We start from the raw sequence: 26,400 nt of genomic DNA, 5'->3' as shown, positions 1-26,400 counted from the left end.
ATAGCTCCTTTGGCTGTGATGAGGTCTTTGCTTCTGTTGAACTGCCCACCCCCAATCTGTAACCCATGACCTCTTAATCTTTTCAACTGTCTTCTCATTCTGTCACTCCCAGGCCCTCACGCTATGTTGTCAGAGACCTGTTTCTTCCTTCTCCCAGGTCCCACCTACTTAAAATTCCAGAATCTCCAAATCCCTTACATATTGTGGGACTCAATAAATATTTCATTAGCTAGACTTGCACTGTCTGATATGGTATCTTCTAGCAACATATGGCTATTAAAATCTCAATAACATTACAAAGCCAGTTTATTAGTTGCATTATTCACATTTCAAGTGTTCAATAGCCACATGTGGCCAGTGGCTATTGTACTAGAAAATAAAAATGTAGAAGAACGTCATCATTGCAGAAAGTTCTACTGATCTATACCCAATGGTCAATCTTTGATGTAATCTTTCTTCTGTAGTTTTAATCCTTGGCAGTAAGTCAGGAGAAGGGGTCAGAATATAAACATATTTCGAAGGGAGAACTGTCAGGATTACTGATAGGCTGCATGTGGTAGTGAGGCCAGGAGAGAAGAATCTAGATGATTCCAGGGTTTGGTTTGAGTGACTAGCCATTAGTCACAATGTTGACACTGTGGGTAAAATATATTTCGGGCAATGGAAGGTGACCTAACATGCAAACTTACAACCCAAAACACATCTATCTGTGACTCTTCTTTGCTGTTAACATCTCAGCAGCTGAAACCAGCTCAAGTCAGAAGCTACACTCTGATATGAATTGGGCAATGGAAGATTGATGACTTCTAAACACTATATATCACATTTCTCCCCCCCGCCCTTTTTCTTTTTCATTAGGCAGGTCCCTTTTTATCTTTTACTTTAGAGTTGCTAGAAACTTCTAGAACTTTTCTCATCTTTGTTTAGCTTTAGCCAATGGCTTCAACTTAAGACTCTCAGACATTAACTTCCTTGAATCTCACACCAAACTAACAAACCCCACATGTGTGTGGCAACATCTAAAGTTATTTCCAGGGGTGCCTGGCTTGCTCAGTGGTTGAGCATCTGCCTTTGGCTTCGGTTATGATCTAGGGTCCTGGGATTGAATCCTGCATCAGGCTCCCTGCAGGGAGCCTGCTTCTCCCTCTGGCTACGTCTCTACTTCTATGTGTCTCTCATGAATAAATAAAATCTTTAAAAAAATAAAACAAAATAAAAGTAAATTATTTCCTTCCTTCATGTGTCCACTCTCTTCAAGACAGTGATGCTCCCTGTTCTTGATCCTATGTTCTAAAACACAAGTATATTAGTGCAATAGAATTTTGGATTTACCTCATCATTAGGCATAATTTTCACAATTTTCTATTATGGTTACACCCAAGGGAGTAACAAAACTGGCCATTATAATACTCCAAATATTACTATCATTTGTCACACACACATTTATGTATCCAACTTGATATTTTAAAATTGAATATAATTGAACACGTGGGATTTTTATAACCTTCCACCCCACAGGCAATATGTGTAAGATTATGATCATGTACAACTCAAGAATAAACAGAAACATAAGCATATTACTAATATTAGGTTGCAGAGATTGTGTAGATTCATATAAATTAGTAACATGAAAGATACCTCATTTGTATAATCATTCTGGTCACTAAAACTGCAATTCTGTATTTGCAACTAAGATGTCATGAATATCAAAACCCAACACAATAGGCAGAGAAGGAGGCACAGCAGTGTCCTCTCTCAGATGCATTCCTGACACGTAAACATATATCCATCCTTGCTTCTTCTTTTTAAAGAGAAATTTAAAATTAGAGCTTATCCTAATAATATACACAGTATAATAATTAATAGCTGTCAAAACTCAATATAATTAGACCAAAAACTCAATCTCTCTTGGTCTATGTCCAATTCCCCACATCTGGCTCACTATCGACTATATACCAGCCAGTTAATAAACATTTGTTGAAGTATTAGTGTAAAATTAATAATGGTTGCTTAGTAGAGCATGTAACATAAGTAAAATGGGCTTTGCATTAGAGCATTTCTCTAAATGATATTTGAAATGACACCCTTTTAATTTCCACTCAAGAAAGCTGCTTTTCTGAAACCTTATTAGTACTAGTGTATGGCTTGGCCTCAGTCGAATGCCAAAGAAGGGATAGCCTGGGTTGCTGGCTTCTTAGGTAGAGCCATCAATCAAGCAGGATCTGAGGCCTCTGGGACTCGATGCTTGCAACTCACAACTTACAAACAGAATCTGGCAATATTTATGGAAAGCACCCTGCAAGGAAGAAGTATCGAGACATATTCAGAATATGCAACTACAGGCAAAGCCAGGAGGTAGAGAAATGTCCAATTCTACCTGATAGTTTGGGGGTGAGGCATGGGATGTTAATCACAGAATCAGAGACACGAGGTCCCTTGTTGCTGTCGTGGAAGATATGATGACAGAGGGGAGAGACATGGGATCAGAGTGACATTCACATGTGGAACACAAGGGGCTGACTTCTACCTGTGTGTTCAGAGAAGTGGGAACGGTGGGAGTGGAACATAGCATGGAGGCTCAGGAAATTTACTTTGTGCCGTTGCGTGAGCCATTAATCACTGAGGAGGATGGGACCAACTTAACTATCACCACAGACTTAAGGCCACCTGAGTATTATTCTTAGTGATATAAACTGTGTCTGAAAGTCAAAAGGAAGCTTCTGTGGAGACTATAGAGTAAGAAGGAACTGCAGCACTCATGCATGGGACATATATATAAGCAGCCAAGTTGTAGCAAAACAAGGTCAGTGAGGACAGGACGGGGTCTTCTCTTGGTGTCTCATGGTCCTGTCTCCTAAAGCATCATCTCAGGCATTTTCAATTATGACATTATGACATTAAATGTAACGTTATGTCAACAATTTATCGATCTTGTTGCCCCTCCGGGCTCCAGCCACACTTATAACCTGGCCAAAGGCAGGTACTTAGGCCACCTGGAGGTAAGGTCAGATCCCCACATGTAAGATGTTAATGCTGGGATCTCACGGATTCTGCAACCATGATCAGGGTGCCCAAACCTGAATGGAGGGAAAAGCTGAGAGAAGAAGTGGCTTGACAGGATGACACTGGAAAGGCAGATGGTTACTGGTAGAGAGGAAAGGATCAGAATAAATCTATAAAGTGAGATGACAGGGGCAGGGAAGACAGCACTGGGGCTGGCATTCAGGGAGCATCAGAGGCGAGCCTGGAAACAGTGGAGGTGTGGGTGGATTGCAGCTAGCTGCTATGCTGTTGGGACTTAGTAAGGCTTTCATTTGCAAGTGACAGAAAATCCATCCCAAATGGCTTAAAGAAAAAGGGGATCAACAGTCATATTAAAAAACATCCCAATTCCAAAAACATTAAAAGATTTTTAAAATCCCAGAAGATGTATGATCATTATAGCTCATCATGATAAATGCGCTGCTTGAGGAAGGTTCACATTGCAAAGCTAACAGTGCGGAGGAAGGGACCGATATTGTAGAATTGTTTTAAAAGACTGCAGAGAAGAAGAAATACATGTGTGGAATGATGAAATTAGAAATATTCAAATTAATGACTGTGGGTAGCATATAATATTAAAGTAGCCAACCCATACATATTTCTACCAATCCACCTTTGTCTACTTGTACAGCGGGAATGTATCTGAGTGAAATTAATGATTATGATTTTTAAAAAGCTAAAGTTTCAGGGCACAACTTCAGTAAAAAACTGACCCACTTCTGAAATCAATAACCCATCCTCGCTCCCTCAAACATGACAAGGACGTCTCACCAGCCAATTTCATGGGTCTGCTAAGCTGGAGGGACATTTCTCCTTAGGCCAGAGAAATGAAGTCCAAGGTTCTATAATTACAGATCCATCACGGTAACAGTAAACTGAAGAGAAATTGAAACAGGCACAATACCTTTAACGTTGGCTCTCCCTGAATAGAGGAAAAGTTCTAAAACATTCAATAATAAAGAGGCTCAGTGGTAGACTGACTTCTTCTGGCTGAAACTTCAAAGAAGCATGCTTAGCACCACTCCCAATATAGAGCTGGTCACACACAGTGACTGCCCAGAACACACTGTCACTGCCAAATGCCCCAGGCACCGACATCCCCCTTCACATAGCCTCTAAAGATTCGCCACCATCTCCGACATTGTGTCTTTGCAAGATGCTGAACAACAGCGTCTAAGCCAGCAAGTGAAAAACAGTGTGCCTCCTCAAACACTCTCCCTAACAATACTTTAAACAAATACACAGTTTTCCATTTCATGTTCTCCTACTTAATCACAGATTGACATGATAAAAATCTGGTACCAAAAAAATCATGCTCTAAAGCCAGTCCACAACAATTTTACTATTGTGAACTACCAACGCTGATTGTCACAATCTATTAAACAGAAAGTCCCCAAATGCCAGCCACACACTGGCCGGCAACATGTTCTCACTTCATAGTACTTCAAAGTATCCATTCAAATTATGGCAATTTGCCCTTCATATTGATTCCAAATACATATCTGCCACTTGACAATTTTGCAAGATACTAGACCTCTACCACACATTTTTTCCCCAGAGTAACTATCAATGGAGAGTCAAAAACAAAATCTTGCACTGTAAGAAGTATCTGCACTCCTTAGAAAACATGTTTAATCCATCGAAGCAGGGAAACTGTCCATCAGTGTTTTAAATTTGATTCTAGAACAGTTTCAACTACACCTACACAACTTCAGTTGCTACCACTGACTTAGAAATATTTTAAATAAATCTCTCTACAAGTCTTAAAGGAAAAAATACATAAAACAAAAATTGAATGGAGCCATAATAATTTTTGATACTTACTAAAATATGTTGACATTTTTATGCATACATGAGAAAGTTTGAAATTTTAAGTGATATAATTAGCTTACTATAACACATACATCAAGAAAAAGGTAAAGCCTTGCTTAGAAAGTAAATCTAAATCCTATGTGTAAAGAGGTTTCACTGTACTTGTAAAGGTTACATAGCAAAGAATCTCTCATTTTTTTGGAATATATATTTATTAAATACATGTTGGGAGTTCAAATATTTTGGCATGTGATCAATAAATAATTTTAAACAGATGAATGACTGGATATTATGAAAAGGTGACTATCAATCCCTAACTCTGCTTTTTTGCCAATTTCTTTTCCATGTACTAGTTTCTGTGAGTTAAGCATTTTTCGATTCCACATATAGGTGATAATATTGTATTGTATTTGACCTATTTCACTTAACATGATGCCTTCGAGGTTTATCCATGTTGTCACAAATGGCAGGATTGCCTTCTTTCTCATGGTTGAATAATATTTTACATACACACACATACTCCCCACATTTTCTCTATCCATTCATCCAAGTGTCCATTGATGGACACGTAGGCTGTTTCCATATCTTAGCTACTTAGTATCCATATCTTATGCTGCAAATAATGTGGGAGTGATCTCTCTTCAAGATCCTATTTTCATCTTCTTTCAATATATACTCAGAAGTGGAATTGCTGGGTCATATAGTAGTTCTATTTTTAATATTTTGAAATTTTTCCATAATGTTTTCCATAGTGGCTGCACCAATTTACACTCCCACCAACAGTACACAGCAGTTCCCTTTTCTCCACACCTTTGCCAATACTTGTTATGTCTTGTCTTTTTGATGATGGCCATTCTAAGAGATGTGAGGTTTTGACTGCACTTCCCTGATGACTAGTGATGTTGGCACCTTTTCATGTACCTGTTGGCCATTTGTATGTCTTCCTTGAAAAAATATCTCTTCAACTCCTCCGTCCATAAAATGACATTTTAAACTATAGAGTCCATCAAACAAAAAGCTAATTCCAGCCACAGAGAAACACAAGTCATCTTCACTCTATAACTTGTCAAGTGAGTGTTATACTTCCCTTAAAGGCAATTTTCAGCAAAGCTGTTTGAAGAGAAACTCCTCGGTTTCCAGTTATTCTATACAATCATAACATATTTTAAGTCTCAGATATGAGTAAATAGGTCTGTTTATAATATCATATTCCTAATCTAAAAACAATATTTATCATTTTAAAGTTCATTTGTACCATCTTTCTACTTTATTTTTTAAAATAATTTCTTTCGCAATTAAATTATTCTAAGTTTGATAAAAAGTTTCTAACATTAAGGCTTCCCACCTCCCACTTTCTTCTTTCTCCTTTTTTCTAAATATTTACATCTCTCACAATCAGTAGGCACCACTCTCTAATACACAAGTTGTTCCTTAATGAGAAGTAAAACATTTTAATATTTAGTTATAAAATTAGTCAATTATAAGAGTTCAAATATATAAATAAATTGAAAGAAAATAATCATAACTCCTACAAAAAGAAAAATAAAATTTCTGCGAATCAGGTAGGAAGCTTGCACTTTTTATGTGTTGATATTTTGGTTTGTTATTATCTTTCTTGTGGGAGAGGTCTAAAAGTAAACTGGATTATAATCTACTTTTTTATGTCTCTATTTTGTTGACGAATTTTCATGATCTCTAAAAGATAAAACTTCAATTAATTAAGGATGTTATTTTTCTAAAAGGGGGAAAAAGGTTTAAAGATCTATCTAATGTGGGATCCCTGGGTGGCGCAGCGGTTTGGCGCCTGCCTTTGGCCCAGGGCGCGGCCCTGGATATCCAGGATCGAATCCCACGTCAGGCTCCCGGTGCATGGAGCCTGCTTCTCCCTCTGCCTGTGTCTCTGCCTCTCTCTCTCTCTCACTGTGTGCCTATCATAAATGAATAAAAGTTTAAAAAAAATTTTAAAAAAAATAGACTTTAAAGATCTATCTAATGTAAAAACATTAGTTGGGAGCCTGAGTGCCTCAGTCAGTTAAGCATCCAACTGTTGGTTTCAGCTCAGGTCATGATCTCAGGATCCTGAGAGGGAGGCACATATTGGGCTCTGTGCTCAGTGCATGGCCTTTGAGATCCTATCTCTCCCTCTTGCTCTGCACCTCGTCCCCTGCTCACTCCCTGAATAAATAAGTAAAATATTCAAAAACAAAACAAAACCATAAAAACCCTTTACAATCTATAGGGATTATTAAAAGCACAATAAAAAGACCTGAGATCGAATCTTTTTTTATACAAATGTTCAACGGTCTTAAGAAAGTAATAGTTAAAGATAAATCAACATGGTATTTAATAAAAATCTCTATTATCTAAACACTGTTTAAGAATATATATCATGTGGGATGGCTGGGTGGCTCAGTGGTTGAGCGGTCTGCCTTTGGCTCAGGGCGTAATCCTGGCGTCCCAGGATCAAGTCCCGAATCCCACTCCCTGAAGGGAGCCTGCATTGCCCTCTGCCTGTGTCTCTGCCTCTCTCTGTGTCTCTCATGAAAAATGAATAAAATCTTTAAAAATAAAAAGAGTGAGATCTTGCCATTTATAACAACATGGATGGACCTAGAGGGCATAATGCTAAACGAAATAAATCAGTCATAGAAACACAAATGCCATATGATTTCACTCATATGTGAAATTTAAGAAACAAAACAAATGAACAAACAAAGAAAAAAGATACAACAAAAAAAAACAGACTCTCAAATACAGAGAACAAACTGGTGATCGCCAGACGGGAGGTGGTGGGGGCAGGGATCAGTGAAATAGATAAAGAGGATTAAGAGGTACAAACTTCCGGTTACAAAATAAATAAATCACAGAGATGAAAAGTACAGCATAGAGAATACAGTCAAGAAGATTGTAATAACCATGTGTGGTAACAGATATGACTATTCTTATGGTGGTAAGAGCACTGAGTAATGTACAGAATAACATTCTGGAAGCTTTTTTAAGTGGCTCCATTTATAACCCTACCTGACTGGCTCCCATGCATCTATGGTCACTTGTCCACTCCCAGGCCCAGCTTATGACTGGGGCCCTCCTGCCCTCATCAGAGGCTAGCTATGTTATCTCCAAATCCATTCATTCCAGATTGACTTGTAATTATTTTATTAAATTAAACATATGTAAACTACACAAATATAATCACATCAATAATAAGTTTTTGTTTCTTTATAAATGCTTTGGTGAAACTCCTTTATGGTAACCCATTTTAAAAAGCTATGGAATTAATTATGAATGAGATTATTATAAAGAGCTAGGGAAAAACTATAAACACATAGGCGATTTTTTTCTTCAAAATGCTTCACAAATGTTTTAGATTCCTTCCTTACTTTAAAGAAATGGAAAGGGGAAATCATGGAGGATGCAAGGAGGAGACAGTAGGGTTGGGAAGGGCTCCACACATTTTTTTTTTTTTGGCACTCTGACGAGCAGACCCATATTTAAAGCAATAACCCAGGTTCTATAAGGCTGGTGAACATTGGTACAATTAAATTGAAACCAAATGAATACAGCCACAAATAGTTGTGTTTTTTTTTTTAATAAAAAGATTCCCTATTTTAAGTAATTTCTCTTTACTGATTGGCCTCAATCTCTTGATTAAATGTTTTACTGGCCAGTGTCTCCATACTTATTTGTTGAATGAGTAAATGCATGAATGAATGAATGAGTAGTAAATGAATTGATCATTCTTAACCTATTCTGTCTGGTATGTGGTTATTTAGCTGGTCTTTACGTTGTATGAGCTTTGGAATAATTTACTTACCAGATCAATTAGTCATTTATTAACTTAATTAAGAAACAAGTGGCCACTGAGACTTGTTGATGTCGGTAATTCCACCAAAGAAAACGATGCCGGGTTTTGAAAGAACCTTTGTTTCGCATGGGTTCCGCCTCTGTTGCCTTGTGACTTTGTCTGTTCATGGCATCTGCATGAGGCAATGCAGTCTGATAGACTGCTTTTATGAAACAGTAAGTACTCTAAGCACGATGCTAAATTTAAATTATACAAGTGACTGAATTTCAATTTAGAATAACAAATCTACACATCATCTTATTGGAAAATCATTATCTAATTTTTGTGTACCACACATCTAATTTGCACAATTGAGAAAAAAATGTCTCTCAATTACCTGTTTAAAAAAATCTCTCTGAACTTTGAACACAGGATTAAAATCCATTGATATACTGAATGAACTGAACGAAACAGGGTGAAGACCATTAATTAAAAATTAACTTGCAAATTTTATTTTTAAGATTATATAATATCTAGTCATGCTTTAATCACTGTGTATGTAACTAGAGAAAACTGAAAATAAAGTATGGAATTTTAATTTTATATATTTAAATTTGTATCATACTGCACAGATATATCATTAAATTCAAGTTATAAGAGTCATGATATAATGATTTAGGAACAAACAACCTCAGAATAGAGGATGAGCCTCGTCTGAATCCAAGAAGCTGCTTTGGCTCAATAAGACCTAATCAAGTTGCCATTTAAATATGTATAGGATCTAAAATCAAGGTCTTCAACATTTACAATTTTGTAACCCCCTCCCCTTAAAAGAGTGTAGTTTATACTGGTCACCAAGAAATCCTCCAATTTAAATTTTAAATTGACCACAGGATTTAACATAATAGGCAAATTTGGAAAACTGGACTCTACCATGGTTAGAAAAATGTAGAAACTGAAAAATTGAGGGCCTGAGTCACAAAGAGAGTACTGGTCATCTCATAATAGGAAAAATGGTGTTATCTGTATGCACATGTGACTTCTTTATGTTTAATTTTATTATGTGGAAGATAAACTGTACCTTTAAAAATGAAAAAAAAAAAAAAAAGCATACTTGTACTTGCTGGCATAGCTAGGTGAAATCACAATTTCACTTGATCAATTCTACAGCCCCCTGGAATAATGACATCCATTCTACATGTTCCTTCTTGGCACACAGCAAAAAGCAGAGAAGCATAGGAGCAGCCTTTGAGGAAGCAGCCCAAGGGAGAACAAGGACTCTTTGCAGATACATTTTATAAATGGGAGAGTAATGAGGCATATAGGAATTAAGTAACATCTTCAAGGTCAGACCCTGGGACTGTAATAGAGCAGAGAATGAAACCATAAGTTTAGGCTATTAGATACATACTGTAATGTCTAGAGCGAGCTCCCAATCTTACCCTCATGCACAATGAACCAAAAGGAAGTACCTGGCACTATACAAGCCTCCTAAATGTAATTTGAAACACTTGTTTATCCAAGACACGAAATGATCCAAAAAAGAATTATTTCAAAAAGCAAATTAAAGACAAAAGAAAGGTGCATGACTATTTCCAAATGACACCATACTTTGAGATACATGACAGTGTTCAAATATATTTCTCCTTTGCTTGCTTTTATTCATGTACTTTGCAATGACCTTGTGAGTTTCACGTAGGGTATCAGAAATTACAAGTTCAGCCATCTTAGAATGACCGGGAGCAACTCCATTAAGGTGGACATCTTCTGTTGGGCCAGTCAACTCTAAACATTGTCCTGTGCTGTTTTCTCCTGCTTATCTGTGAATCTGAATTCACACACTTGAACTTGCAAAAGGAAGAGAATTCATCAACTGAATCATGCCTGGACAACTGTTCTTAACCTAGGGTACAGAAAGTAGTTCTTTCCACTGGCTGTTAGTAAAGGCTCATAAGAGGCAACAGAAATGAAAGAAATACACTTTCCAGAGCTTTTACATTTAGCCCTATTACCCAAACCAATGCCATCCTCTGAAAACAAGTAAACTGATTACAAATCCTTTAGGCCATCTCATTGTAGGATGGTGGCCATTCTGTACAAGTTATTTGGCTTATTAATGTCCCAACAATCTATAGGTCTAATGGCTAGGGCAAGTTTTTTTGTAGAAGAAACAGAAGAAATGCTGACTCAGCTTTAATTGTCTGCCAAACTTGGCCAATTGGCATTACAAAAGCTTCCAAAGTGAGTAATAAAGAAGAGGGCAATGACTTACCTGAATGCTATTTCAAACATTTCATAATGGCAAATTCACTTACCTAACTTCAAGCATCCTCACTGCAAGGAGAAACAACTTTAGGATGTACTTTTCAGTACTAAAAATAAACGAACACAATGATCTTCAACATGTGCAGGGAAAATCTGTTGTCTTTGTTTTGTTAGCCCTTCTTTCTGCTTCTGTTAATAGAACCTTGACTTTCCTGGAGGGAGTTATCCATCGCAGGCTGCGTGAAATTCCCTGGGTTCCCATCCAATAACGGCCCCCAGAGTGGACCACATACCAGTTCCCCAGAATCTGTATGTTACGTTATGAGACAAAAGGGATCCATGCAGACAGATGTCAGGTTGCTACTTAGCTGCCCTTGATTTGGGCAGACTACCCTGCATTACCTTGGTGAGGCCAATGTAATCACAAGGATCCTTATTAGTGGAAGAGGGAGGCAGGAAGGTAAGAGTCAAAGAAGAGATGTGATAATAGAAAAAGATGGAATGGTGTGACTGTTGGCTTTGAGGATGGAAGGGAGCCACAAGGCATGGGATACGGGCAGCTTCTAGACATAGAAAGAGCAAGGAAATGGATTATCCTCTGGGAGCCTCTAGAAGCAATGCGGCTCTATCCACACCACCATTCTAGACTCCTGACCTCCAGAATTATGTGTTGTTTTCAGCCATGAATTCTGTGGCAATTTGTTATAGCAGCCTTAGGAACCTGACATACTACATGCTTTTCTGGCCAACTGTGGGAATGTCTCTAATCTAATGGGCTCCTCTTGGGGTAGAAACAAGGATAGAGAACAGTTGAATTTTAGTCACAGGGGACACTCCAAAGTCACTGGATCCAGACGTTCCTAAACACTGGCTTTTGGATGTTCCCTTTCCTCTTAGGAGCATCTCACAGAGTTCCAACAAATGCCTCTTTCTCCTCACAGCAAATCAGTCATTCTCTGACTTGCAATCAATGATCCTATCTGACACATTTCATTCAGTCAGCTAGTTACCTCCCCTGGTTGTAGCAATACCATTGGTCGACTGTGCTATGACAAATTTATTTTCCCAGGGCCAGACACTGTCCTGGCACCGAGGGTCAAGAAGTCAACAAGAAGAGCAGTTTGTACATAAAATGCTTACAATCTAGTAGCCAATATTGCAGATCCAACTCAAATGAATAAAAGTTCTATTCATACTGAGGAAAATATATCCTGATAAAAACTAAGGAATATCATCTAACTGGCACAAACTAAGACTGGAAGCTTGTCAAGATTCTTTTGGTCACTGTGAATATTGTAAGATCCACCCTCGAGAAGTGAGTCACCAAATCTCTCTTCAGGTAGGGCCTGCGCATCCATCTGTCTGTCCGTCTGCCCATCCTTCTTTTTTCCATCTCTCCTTTCTTTCTTCCTCCCTTCCTTCCTTCCTTCCTTCCTTCCTTCCTTCCTTCCTTCCTTCCTTCCTTCCTTCCATATACTCATGCAGCAGGTATTCATGAAGTCCCTACTGTATGCACTGAGCACAGGGAATAATAGCATGCAGAGAAGCAAAGTCAAGAGATCTTGGAGTTCTAAGGTCCCTAAGTGGGGGCCACTGAATAAAGAGACGGCCGCTGCAGTGAGACAAATGTCCTGACAGGGCCCGGCAGGATGGCAAAGTCAAGAGCATGTCTGGGGAACACGACGCTGAGTCTTGCAGGAAGGCCGAAGTCAGGCTGAGGGAGGGTGGAGGGCAGGGAGCTCTAGTCGTGGGGAGCATGCATGCTGCTCTGGGGCAGTCATCCATACAGCAGAGTTCCAAGCTGCCAAAGTGATCAGAAAAGTGGAATGAAGGCTCAAAGAAAAGAGTCTTAGAAGATGTGACCAGAAAGAAAGGAAGGTCCAGGCCACAAAGGGGCTGGGGTCCACAATTAGGAGCTTGTGTTTTGCAAGTATCATAAAGAACCTGGCCATGTATTAGAGGATCTTATGTATTGGGTAATGACCCTCAAGGTCAGATTCTAATCATTTGAAAACTCTATGCTATGGAAAAAGGTGTAGGATTATGGCAGAGCCCAGTTATAAGCCTCTTGCAGTCATCTGTGTGTATTGGGGGTTCACATGAGATGCAGAAAAGGTGAAAGATGGGATATGCCAGGAATCGACCCCAAGAAGCCCATTTGAAGGACATGGGTTTTTTTCAAAATGAGTTGAAACTAGGGTCAGATTATGATCTGAATAATCTATTAATAGTAAGTTATTAAATATTTCAATTAAAAACAATTGCTCAAATAGTAAAGTGTTATCTATTCACTATATCTGAATAGATCCATTATACCTGGTGGATTTTATATGACTTCTTAATAACTAGAGTCATCACAGAAGACTGAAACAAAGGCTTGGATTTTCAAAAAGACCTACCATGAAGCCAGCACTACAATATTCAATTTCGGGAAATTCCACAACATATATGTCAGGCGTTTTAACTATTTCACCCCTACCATGAGAACCTAACTTATAAATGATTTTTATTTTTCCATGACACTTATTTGAATAACTAAATCACATTTCCAGTAATAAATTATTTATAAATACTTGTGTATTCAATATGTCATTGGCTGGCTGAGCAAATGCACATCTCAAAGGGAGAAGTACTGGAAAGCATTACATATGGATAATACAAGTTAGGCTGATACTGGTAGTAGTGGCTCAGAGCCCCTGGATGATCAGACTGGGAAGCCTGGGGGCCATTTAATTGACCCTCAGTTCAGACCTAAAGTCATAAAGGAAAGCTATTTAGTCCTGTCACTCATGGACTGATATACTATAAATTCTACTTCTCCTCTCCTTGCTTTTTAAAGTATGGTAACATAAAATCTCAAAACTACCCTGTATTTTAGGGCAGTGTTTGTTAGTCAGAAGTGTTCACAGTAACATGCACCAGCAGTGAGAAGAACCAAGAAACTCACCGATCTCTATAGCATGCAGCTGTGACCAGGAGTGCAGTGTCTCACTGCAAGCCTAGCTCAGCCCCAGAGCTGCCCCATCATACAACTCTGGCGGTTATTGCCACATTGTTGTCTGGGTGCTTCAGGTAGTCAGTACTCCTGCAGCACCAGCTATCATGTGAAGCAGAATGGAATCAGCACTGCAACAAGATCATAAGCATACCTGAGAAGGACAGACGTAGATAAACAGCATCCCCTAGAGTTGTACAGTGAACATCCTGTGCAGCTGTGCATGGCAGCCCTGATACCAGAATATTTCAAAACTACTTTGATGAAAAAAAAAAAAAAAACTACTTTGATGGCAGGAAAACCAATGGCTACACAATGTCTGTTCAACCATGATACCGTAAGACTGCAGGTGTGTGAGAGTGTGTGTGTGTGTGTGTGTGTGTGTGTGCTGTGTCTAGGTCACTGTTCACATACACCCAATGAATTTCTCCAATTCCACTTCCAATAACGCAGAGCTTGTGCCTGAGCACCTCTAAGACAAAAGACTACTGAGTCTATCTACACTCAAGAGATGATTTAGAAGTGAGCTACAAATAAGAATTATGTCCCCACTGCAGAGTGAGTCAGATGAATGCCTGTTTTTATCTTACTGTCTTTGGTAAACCTCCAAGACGTTTTTAGCCTCTCTTTACGTAATACTGAAAATGGATTCCTAGAGGATGCAAATCAAGGCAGCCTGCCATAAAGTACAATTCTCCCTGAGTCTGCACGAGTCCTCCACTGACCAGGCACTGATGATCACTCAGTAGGCGTGACAAAGGCAGAGTGAAGCAAGCATACTTGGCAAACATCCGATAAACCATACTCTGTTCTATTGACACAGTCTTTGTGGCTATACCCCCATCTACTTCATTGTGCATTCTTTGGATTACATTTGTCTAATTAAGAAAAGAGAAAAAGTATGCAACAAATACAGATACTATGCATAAAAACCCATAGTTTTATTGGTCAATTAAAAGAACATTACAATAATGTTTCACTAAATTCTTAACTAAAATACAAAAAATTCTATGTGGAGATGACAGGTTCCTTCATTTCTACTAATAACCAAAAATGGAGGATGACATGATCTGTCGCACCAATTTTTTTCCTAATTACAGTATGAAGCATGACAGAGTTCTTGCATAAAGCTCCACAAAACTAAATGAACTAGGATTTCTGTGGTCTCTCAATTAATCCACTGTCCTTCGGACAACAACTATACTATATTATGCATGTACTATACTAACTTATGGGCAGTAAGGGCCACCCAGAACCCAAAGAGCCCCCTTCAATCAGAATGTTAGTAAAGAGCCAAGGATCTGGGGTCCTAAGACTTTCCAAAGTTCATATAAGCAATGCATGACTAAGCCAGGTCCAAAATCCTGGTTGCTTGATGAGGCATTTAGAGTTCTCGGCACCATGCACCACCCTGCAGCTTGCAAACACACGCTCTCTCCAGTTGATTGACAAAAACTATCTGCAATCATTTCTGAGGACAAACCAGTGCCAGAGATGAATCACTGAGATGCTCCCAAGAGAAACAGACTATCCCTAAAGGCCCTGATTCCCTTCTCTTTGGGATCCTGCCTTGGTCCTTTCTCTGTCCAGGTTTGTGCTTCTGCAGGAAAGCGCTCACTCAGTTAATATAATAAAGTCAATTTCTCTTAAAGGGGAAGAAAGAGCATTTTCTATGCTTTCACTTTCATATATTATATAATGAATGCATTTCCCCTCTGAATAAAGTCAGTAGGTTTCGAATGTCCATATGCAGCAGAGTCACAGGGGACCTTGGTAAAAATGTACAATTCTAAGCAATATACCAAAAAATCAGATTTATAAATTCTGGAATTCCTTCAGGGATCCAAGCTTGGGCCACTGAAGGAATCATCTGCCCTGCACCTCCCTTTAAAAACTCAGACACAGAAACTGCAGTGAGACTGCCTTCACAGCAACTTTGTAGGGGCAGTGGTGATGCCTACAGATTATCTTTCTGCAGGCTGATGTCATCTGCTCTCAATAAAACTGAAACAAAATGACATGGATAACACACTTATATTTGCAATGAACCACAGTAACAACATATCAACAGAAGGCAGTCCTTTCAAATTTACGATTGCAAAACTAAATCCTTGAAGGATCTCAGTTTAATATGGTCTTTGAACTAATCACACAATGTACTTAAAGTGAATGATACACATAAATATTAAAATACTGTGAGGCAGAGCATTCTTCTAAAACTTAAAATGGAAATTGTGCTAATCACTTCATATACTATTTGCTGTAACACTGAACTAGATACTTAATTCCCTAGAATCTGAATTCTATTAATAAAAATTTAAATATTAAATGAGATGGTACCTAGATATACTGCACATGAATGGTATATATGTGTCAATTCACACACAAGTAAAATACATGCCCCAGGATAAGGCATTCAGTTGAAATCATTACCTCATAAATGACTGATAATTATATTTTCAAATTCCAGTAATAAGATGATTTGGCCACTCATAAATATGTATCATTTCTCTGTACCAACACTGTCGACACATAATTTGTTTTCCAACCCCACTGATTTTCATCAGAGGCAGATGTATCATTTCCCAATTATGAAATTAAACATTCGATTTGAAAATATGTTGGCAGTCTAATTCCAGGTTTAATAACTTTCTGTATATTTTTAGGATGATATTCTGCTAGAACTCTGGGGAAAATTATGAAATTCTAAATAGCTAAAATGTTACAGAATGTAATCAGACTGCAAGAACTGTTCAAGTAAACTACCACCACAGGTTAAATTGTTCAGAACACCTTCGCCTTTCAGAGTTGGCGAAGTCTTTGGAGTGGAGAAGCTACAGTCTTTTGTTAGGCAGGAAGAAACAGGCTGCCTGGAGCTTCGGAGATTCTCACTAGCATCCAGACTCAGGGGGACACAGAGGTACTGAAGCCTGGTCTCCATATTTTTCAAAACACAGAACTAGTATTTGTGGAATCTGATTGCAATTTATTATTCTAATCTTAATCTGAATGCTCAGTACTGAACTGATACTATGAGAAATAAAACATCATTAGAACATATAAAGATCTTGAAATCCTAGTGAAGATTCAGATCTAGTTTGTCAGGTGTTCCCCAAAAACGTAAATAAATAATAATAAGATCGCTCATTATGGTGGATACCCATTTTTAATTTGGTTGATTTTTTCCCAATAATCAAGGAACTACTCCTGTGTATGCTGTGATCCATAGCGGAGAGGAGGGGGTTGACACGCTCTTCCCATTTCATGCTGCATCCCTTCCCTAGAGTCAACCATCTGGCCACAGGCATCTGACCCATGCTGCCAGACACAGCCTGACCCGAGATTATGGATGTGGTGCCCAGGGGGTTACCCAACCTTTCTCCAATGACCACAGCTCTAAGATTGTACAGATTGAGAGTACTGAGTGCTTGAATTTCCCATCGTGTAGATCAGAAAGGCAGAGAGATACAGAGAAAGATGGGGCGGCGGGGACAGAAAGAGAGAGAAAGAATAAGAGAGAAAGAACATGGCAAGTACTCAAAAAGGAGCAGAGAAGCGACTAGTTTCATTTGTTTCCTGAAAAAGTCATATTCCTCCTCTTGGGTAATGGGAGACCCAGCTCTCTCCTCATAAAACAAAACAAGAACCTGTTCTTTCATGAAATGTCTATGAGCTGGATTCTTTTCAAATATCCATACTAATATATTCATAAAATCACTATATATCAAAATAATACATATGTAATTATATGGAATCACATATATGAAAAAATATATGAGTATATGTATTTCACCTATATATGTAATTAAAAGCATTACAAAAAAAATAAATAAATAAAAGCATTACAATATAAAAAGGAAAAGAGTCAACTTTTTTTAAAAAAAGATTTTATTTATTTATTGATGAGAGACACACAGAGAGAGAGAGAGAGAGAGAGAGGCAGAGACACAGGCAGAGGGAGAAGCAGGCTCCATGCAGGGAGCCCAACGTGGGACTCGATCCTGGGCCTCCAGGATCAGGCTCTGGGCTGAAGGCAGCGCTAAACTGCTGAGCCACCCAGGCTGCCCGGGTCTGAACTTCTGATCATCTTGGAAGTAACTACATTTTTCATACCTCCACATCTTCAGCATTATATTTTAGATCTCAAATTAAATTTAAAATTAAACTTTAAATATGCTCCCATTAGTGCAGGACAACAGAAAAGAGAAAATACAAATAAACAAGGTAATTTTAAAAGGAGCAGAGTTAAAATACTGAAAATTACACCATTTAAAGAAAACCAATATTAATATATTAATATGTTGATATATATGATACTGTTTACAACTACATACAAAATTCTGTAGTTACTTTGTAATATACAGTCTTCAATCAGGATCTTGTCCTGACCCCCTTCTATATTAGTAATCATTTTAAGCAGTGTCACTGTAATGACTCAATCATATCTAATTAGCTGATGTATTATCATTACCTACTCCATCTGCTTTATTGCGTATTTGTCTCCAATTTTCCACTATCAAAAGAGAAATCTTTGTTTTTATCTACTTTCTTAAATTCTTTGAGATGAGATTACTGCCTCAAGCCATGTACTATTTCAGGGCTTTTGAAACATACTGAAAAATTTCATTCTAGGCAGGTTGTTCGATTGCAGGTTGGGCTCAGTAGGTATATCAGAATGCCATGCTGGGTTCCAAGTTTTTTGGTTAAGTCTGCTGATCTAAAGAACAAACAGCTACATTATGTTTTAATTAGCAGGGAAAACGAACATTTTTTTGATCATTGTTATTTCTCATTTTATAATTTGCACGTTCATGGTCTTTCCTCATTTTCCTACCATCATGACAGTTGTTTTCTTGTAGATTAATCCATATATAGGAGAAAGATGAACTTTCTAACCAGCATATTTATGTATTTATTTTTTTCCTATCCTAGTTCATTTCACAATGATTTTGCTGTTTAGAAATTTGAAGTTTTAATCTTTATTCAATCTTTGACTCTTTGATGTCTGCCTTTAATTTTCCAATATTCTATAAATACTTACATTCCCCTAATTATTTCTACAGTAGTTTTTAGACTTAAAATTATATGTCTATAAATACTTACATTCTCCTAATTATTTCTACAGTAGTTTTTAGAGTTAAGATTATATGTCTATTGAATTCATTTTGGTGAAGAATATAAATTCAAGTGGTAGAGCTTTCTGTCTCAGTTTTCTTGTGGTAGAATTAATAATAACAACAACAACATAAAATTTAGATAAGAGTTCTTAACTTGGGGTTCAAGGGCTTACAATAAACCTTGAATATTTTAAATTGTCTCTGAAAAGTTGCATTCCTATGCCTTTGTAAATCTTACTAAGAAGTCTCAAACTTACATAAAATTCTCAAAGAGGTATATAAAACTATATGGCAAAGAAATTTGCCTTAAAGAGTAAAATATAGATTAAACACACCATACTCCTTTTCTTTTAAAAAGTGGTAAATTCCTTTTAATTTCAGAAGAACAGATATAGTTTTCTGATCTTTTGGCCTCTAAAGCCTTTGTTTAAATGAAATGTCCCACAAAGCCCAACAGATAACAGCAAAGTTCTGTTAAATCAGGAATTGGAGCATCTAGAAATCTGCAGCAGAATTTTAAAATATTTTATTAGAATATGGTTAAAGGGGGCAAAATATATATATAATGAATTCATCTTCTATCTCTTTAATTAGTCTCAGAATGATTTATCATAACTCAAATTTACCGTGGTTACAGAAACTGAAATAAATTATGTAGTGGACCAGTTAAGGAAGATGCACCCTTGCCTCAAAGAGCTGAATATAAGATGACCCTAGGCATCCTCCTCCATCAGGCTCCCTGGCATTAGTACCAAGTTGGGTTGACAGTATCACAGAGGGAGCTTCTGTGCTCAACAGTGACTGCCCACCATAAAATCAACTTCAAATAGCAATGGCGGCCACTGAACACCACCCCCCTTCTCTCAATAATCTGCTAGAGTTCACACACCCATTTTAGAATGTAATAGGCATCCACATGTAAATTTAAATATGTCTGTAAGTCCACACAAATATGAAGATTTCTTCAAGCAATAAAATTCAGTTCTTTTTAGGTTTCCTATTTTGTGCCCTACTAATAACACCAGTTCATTTTTATTTAATGAATAATGTAGCCAAGTTATTTAAAGACTATTGCAATGCATGATTAGTTATTCCAAGCTTAGTCTTAACCCTAGATACTATTTAAGGTCAGAGCTCTAACAATTTTGTTTTGCTAGTTTTCACATATGAGGATCAATAAAGGACCAGAGGAGAAACATGCAAATTTATACCCAATCAATTTTAAAAGGAAATCATTATGCAGAAGCCATTAAATTCTTTTTTTTTTAATACTAAGAGAATGAACAATAGGATTCATCCATAGGCATTGTCTTTTCAGTTTTGCATTTCCCGTTGTAAGCAATTTGTTAGAGGAGATAAAGTACCGAATATGTTGTCAAGCAAGAAAAGATAGTACATTAATCTGTGGGATTGAAACTGGTCATCAAAACTATTGAGCAGTAGGACATTTAAGTATTGATTTTAAAAAGAAAAAACAACTGAATAAACCTTAATGATACTGTGTCATTTATTATTCAATAAATATATAGAACAGTTCATTGGAATATATTTCAATTTAAATATTTTTGCTCATTTGTAGATAGAGAACAAAACAATGTCAGCTTTTGCCCGAATCACTGGCTTATATGCTGGCCATACTAAAGAGTAGTCACTTATATTGTCATTTACAAAGTGGAAATAATACATATCTCAGTCTTGATTGAAGGAATATAGTTTTTCAGCTTTAGAGTGCTACTCTATTTTGTTACCTTATGATCTTTTTCTGAATATAGAAGAGACTGTCCCTAACAACTAACTTCAAACACTGGTGCTTTTCTGACTACAACACTCTTTAGCTGGAAATACAGTCACTACCTCATTTCTTTTTTTTTTTTTTAACTGTTTAAAAAGATTTTATTTATTTATTTATTTATTTGAGAAAGTGAGTGAGAGGGAGAGACAGAGCATGAGCACAGGGAGGGCAGAGAGAGAGTGAGAAGCAGACCCCTAACTGAGCAGGGAGTCTAACACGGGACTTGATCCTAGGACCCCAGGACCATGACCTGAGCTGAAGGCAGATGCTTAACTTGTCTGGCTTTGGGTAGTAGAAGAGTTAAAATCAAAGACCACAAAATAAAGAGGATGAAGCAGACACCTGTGAGTACCAAAACCACTTTAAAAGTTGGAAAAAAAATGTCATTTTCACCACATTATATTTTGAGGAATTATTCCACCATTTTGATTTCATATAAGAAAAGATAATAGAAATTCAGTGGGCAATTAAAAGAGAAAAAAAGATATATCCTAAATCTGTGTCAAACAGGAAGGAACTTAGACATCTGTGCTGGAGAAAATTGGACATAAAATTCTACTATGCTATGTATTAGCAGTAGGACCTTAGAGAAGTCATGTAAATTAAGCATTCATTTCCTTATCTGTAAAGTTTAGAGAACACCAAGCACTATCCTGAGATGAGGTGAGATAAGCACAGGAGGGCATAGATAATCATCATACCAGTTAACGCTCAACACCTGTGATTAGTGTTCCTTCATTACATTTTCCCCAATTCTCTTCCTATTTGATATCACTCTCTCATGGAGAACATTTCCCCATGGAAGATTAACAGTTTGTGATAATTTACCCAAGAAGTTGATCTGAAAAGTAGAGCTCAACCTTTTCCATTTCTACAGAATGTCATGGAGGGCTATAGGTTGTTCTCACATGAGAAGCCCTGGTTTCCAGAAGGGATGAGAGATGGAGCATGTGTCTGAATCCTTGATGTACTGTCTTGAGTAGCATCCCCCAAAAGTCATGTCATCCTGGCACCTGTGGATGTGACATGTATAAAAAGGGGCTTCTTTTAGAGATGTATTTATTTTGAAAGAGAAAGAGAGAGAGCAAGAGAGAGAGAGAGAGAGAGAGAGAGCAGGGAAAGGAGCAAAGGGAGAGGGAGAGAGAATTTCAAACAGACTCCCCATTGAGAATGGAGCCCGATGCCGGGCTTGACGTCATGACCCTGAGATCATGATCTGAGCTGAAATCAAGAGTTGGACACTTAATTGACTGGAGCCACCCAGGCACTCCAGGTCTCCGCATATATAATCAAGTTTCAGTGAGGTCATATTGGATTGGGGTATGAGCTAATCAAATGACAGATTCCTTAATAAAAGGAAAATTTGGACACAGACACACATAGAGAGAAGAAAGCCATATGATGATGGAGGTAGAGATTGTGGTATGCTGCCACAAGCCAAAAATGCCAAGGATTACCAGCACCCAACTGAAGGTAAAAGGGTCAAGGAAGGAGTCTCCCCTAGAGCCTTTGGAGGGAGAATGCCTGGCCCTTCTGACATGTTCCTTTAGGACTTCTAGCCTACAGAACTGAGAGACAATAAATTTCTATCACTTTAAGACACTCAGTTTGTGATCATTTTTACACAGCAACCTTAGGAAACAAATATAGCAGGGTAGTGGGAAAGGCACCCAAATCTTGGTTTTGCTGTGGTCATGAAGATGCAGGGCAAAGCACAGAGGGAAGACTTCCCCCAATCAGCCCCTAATCAGCCAGTTAGCAAGAAAAAAGGCTGTTGAAAACACTGAGACTCAAAATTGTCACCTTCTATTCTACTGACAATGTATTTTAGAGAATATTTTCTGTTAATTTAATTCCTAATCATAAGCCTCTGCTGAGCATGCAAATGTTTCTGTAGAAACAGAGATGAAGAAAAGTAAAAGATGCAGTCTATGAGACTCTAAAACAGCTAGCAAAATTTGCTCATGTACTATATGACAGGCTTATTCATATATTATTTTTATCCACAGAATCAGAAATGTAATATCAAAAATCCCAATCACTGCATAGATGGGAAGATTGTGACTTAGAAAGATTGGTTAACACACAACCTCACTAACAGCTGATGAGAGACTGATCTGGGATTTCCCCACAAAATATCCCTGATTGTAGCTATAACATAATGTTTTATCCCAGGAAGATGTTCTCAAGGTACTCATGTAGAAAAAAAAATTGCATGTTCCTTTAAAAAGGGAGGGGGGCATAATCTTGAATACCAGATGATAGAAATATTTTATTTTTAACCTTCTGGTTATAAGTCCTTAATGATAATGATCAAAATGATTGAATAATTGAGAACTAGAAGGCATTCCATAATAAAAAAAATTAGGTAAGTTATATTACTAGCTATTGGTGCTTCCAACAAAAACAGTATATAAAATCTACATTGTCAAAAAGGATAATCTAGGGATGATTATTTGTTAAGGAGCATTCCCCTTCATTAAGTAAGTCTCAATAAATATGTAATACTCATAACATATACAGGTGTGGCATAATTTTGCTCCAAAAAGTTAATTGTATAAACACATCTTTACTTTCAATTACTTTGTTTTAATATACTCAATGAATTGTTTAAATAAATTACCATAATTGACCGTCACATGAGCAAAATGTCAAGAAACACCTCTTGGCATATGAATTTGCCTCTCAGCTATACATGAATCACCTTTCTCTTCAATAAACAGGGTCTTTGTACACAACTACTTTAACAATAGCCATCTATCATTAAGCCAAAGATGGCATTTTGCCCATAACTAGATAATCAGTTCATTGACTATTGATTACAAAACACTTCTTAAGTCAAGTTGATCTTGGCGTTTCATTCATCAATGTTCAAAACACTGTATTTGTTAGATGTCATGGTTATATTCATATTTCCCATTCATTTGCTTCTCTTCAGTTAATAAGATTAACTTGGTTCACTTTTGAGCCTTGGATCAAGTTCTGAGGCCAGGAAAATGGAGGTGGTTCAGGCCAGGGTTGAGTCAAAGCTTCACCACTGAATCTGAGACAGGAGCAATCATAAAACTGAGGAAGAGTAGGCTTCTCTAACACATATTATGGACTATGCCTGAAATACAGAACTGGATCCTTGGTAAGAAAAAAGAACAACAGGCATCCTCCATAGCAAAAGCATCCTATGTCCAACATTTTTATTCTAGTTCTCAAATGGCAGTTGTGTCAGAATTCACCTGAAAATCTCAGTAAAAAACAGGCCCTGGCTCTCTTTCAATGATCCTAGGCCCTCATGTACTCTTTATTAGCTCTTCCATATGATTCTTATTCTGATATACCTAAAAAATTGAAAACTACTGGTCCACCCCATAACGTAGGTTTCAGCACCCGATATTTGGTTTTAAGGAAGTCCTAGAATAAAAGAATTTCAAAGTTCAAAGACCTTAATGGTGTTTACTACCTATGCCACTCCCTGTATGATTTTAACCAATCAACTGTCAAATGTCTCTTTTAATTTTGGGATCAAAATCTCCAGGCCCAGAAGTGCCTGGGTGGCTCAGTTGGTGAAGCGTCTGACTCTTGGTTTTAGCTCAGGTCATGATCTCAGGGTTGTGAGATCGAGCCCCACATTAGGCTCTGCACTCAGTGGGGAGTCTCTCTCTCCCTGTCCCTGCCCCTCCCCCTGTGCCCTCTCACTTTCTCATGTTCTCTCTCTCTCTCTCTCTCAAATAAACAAACCTTTAAAAAAAAAAATCTCCAGGCCCAAGACTGTGAATGGTCAGTAAATTCTCCAGTGATTCTGAGCAGCAACTCCAGCCAGGGAATCAAAGTCAATATCAATAGGGATAAATCATGTTGACAGGAAGTAACCCTAATGGAAATGGCACTTTATCTGTGGTCTTCCTTCCAAACCCAATAGCTTCAGTCGAATCATGATAAAAACTTCAGATAAACCCCAACGGAGGGATATTCTAAAAAATACCTGACAAGCACTCCCTACTGTCAAAGTCAACAAAGGTCATCAAAAGTAAGGAAAGTCAAAGAAACTGTACTGCCAAGAGGAGACGGGGAAACAGAACTACTATATGTAATATGGTATCCTAGATGGGATCCCAGAATAAAAACACATTAGGAAAAACTGAAGAAATCTGAATAAATCATGGACTTTAGTTAGCAATACTGTACCAATATTGGTTCATTGACTGTGACAAATGAAATATAGGAATGTAAGATGTTAATAACAGGGAAAATTGAGTGTGGACCATATGCAAACTCTGTACTGTTTTCTCACAGTTCTGTAAATCTAAAAGTGTTCTAAAATAAGAAAGTTTACTAGAAAAAAAGCTAAAAAATCAGTTAAAGCAAAAAAATTTGACTGGTTTTGATACACTCATTAATTCTCTTTTAAGCCTACAATATGATACACACTCAACCTCCCATCTTTTCAAGGAAAGGCCCTTTTGGAGTCTGGACCTCGGATCAAAAGCCAACATTATTGATTGGCGCACCAGGGTGGCTGAATCAATTAAGCATCTGACTCTTGACTTTGGCTAAGGTCATGATCTCAGGGCTCGAGATGGAGCCCCGCATCAGGCTCTGCACTCAATGCGGGAGTCTGCTGAAGATTCTCTCCCTCTCTCTCCCTTTGCTCTCTCTCCCTCTAAAATAAATAACTTTTTAATAAAAAAGAAGGCAACATCATCTTCACATATGATCCCTGATGCTTGCTACATCCTCTATGAGCTCACATTTTAGTTAATTTTAAGAGGTGAGGGGAATTAAACATCAAAGCTGTGAAAGAGATTGAGTGCAGACCAATTCTAGACTTCTAGGATTTTTTTTAACCATACTTTGTATTGTCCTCTCACACACTCTAATCCAACAGTTATCTTTTTATTCTCACCTTCCAGCATTAATGGAATATCCTTTTATTCTCACTTTCCAGCATATCATGATAACAACAGCTTTCACGTTGCCCTCCCGTTCCACTGGTTTATATGCTGTTTAGCTAAATTACCTACTCATGGTAACACAACAGGCACAAACAAACCCTTGGGGGAGAATCATGGGCAGCCTTGTAGAAAATCAGCAACTAGGAAGCAGCTGGCATCAGCCCACAATAATATGGGTTACAACATCAGTTATGAGTTGGTAGACCTGAAAAGTCACTTAGATAGAGGTCAGCTATTATCACAGCTTCTCCTGGACTCAAAATATCTTCCATTATATGAGGAATCACCACTTGTTGCTGCTTCAATATCTAATGGTTTCATTTTTTCTAGTAACTTCTACCTGCTGTGATTTGTCAATCTTCCCATTCCGGCTGGGTAGCTGATTTCCTTAAAAATAACTTAGTCTAAATTCATTAAATTTTTAGTGATTTTTGGTTAATAAAACACTCTGTTTTCACTTAATAGGACTTAATACATGTTGATTTTAAGGCTCCAACATCATTCTCAAGGGAGTATATAAAGGGTAGAGACTACACCCTATAACCTATCTCATTTCTCTTTTCCTCTTCTAGGATTTGGGAAAGAACGGATAAAGAAAAGGGGAGAGGTCTTCATGTGACTTTCCCTATTGAGTATGACATCTCCTT

The 26,400-nt window shown here is 37.7% G+C and overlaps 1 protein-coding gene across 4 annotated transcripts in view; it reads right to left on the bottom strand.

The window, feature by feature from the left end:
- The window catches only part of CTNND2 (catenin delta 2), a 913,511-nt gene that overhangs the window by 766,223 nt on the left and 120,888 nt on the right, over positions 1-26,400 (bottom strand). The window contains exon 1 of one of the 4 annotated variants that reach the window (XM_038583307.1): positions 3,947-3,967. The exons of the other annotated variants lie outside the window; for them this stretch is intronic. The gene's annotated coding sequence lies outside the window, so the exon portion shown is untranslated. Of the gene's footprint in view, positions 1-3,946; positions 3,968-26,400 lie in introns of those variants that run through there. 4 annotated transcript variants of the gene reach the window in all.

The sequence above is a fragment of the Canis lupus genome, chromosome 34 (genome assembly GCF_011100685.1).
Source record: "Canis lupus familiaris isolate Mischka breed German Shepherd chromosome 34, alternate assembly UU_Cfam_GSD_1.0, whole genome shotgun sequence".
Lineage (NCBI taxonomy): Eukaryota > Metazoa > Chordata > Mammalia > Carnivora > Canidae > Canis > Canis lupus.
Note: the sequence above shows the minus strand (reverse complement) of the source record. Positions and strands in the feature narration are given on the sequence as shown.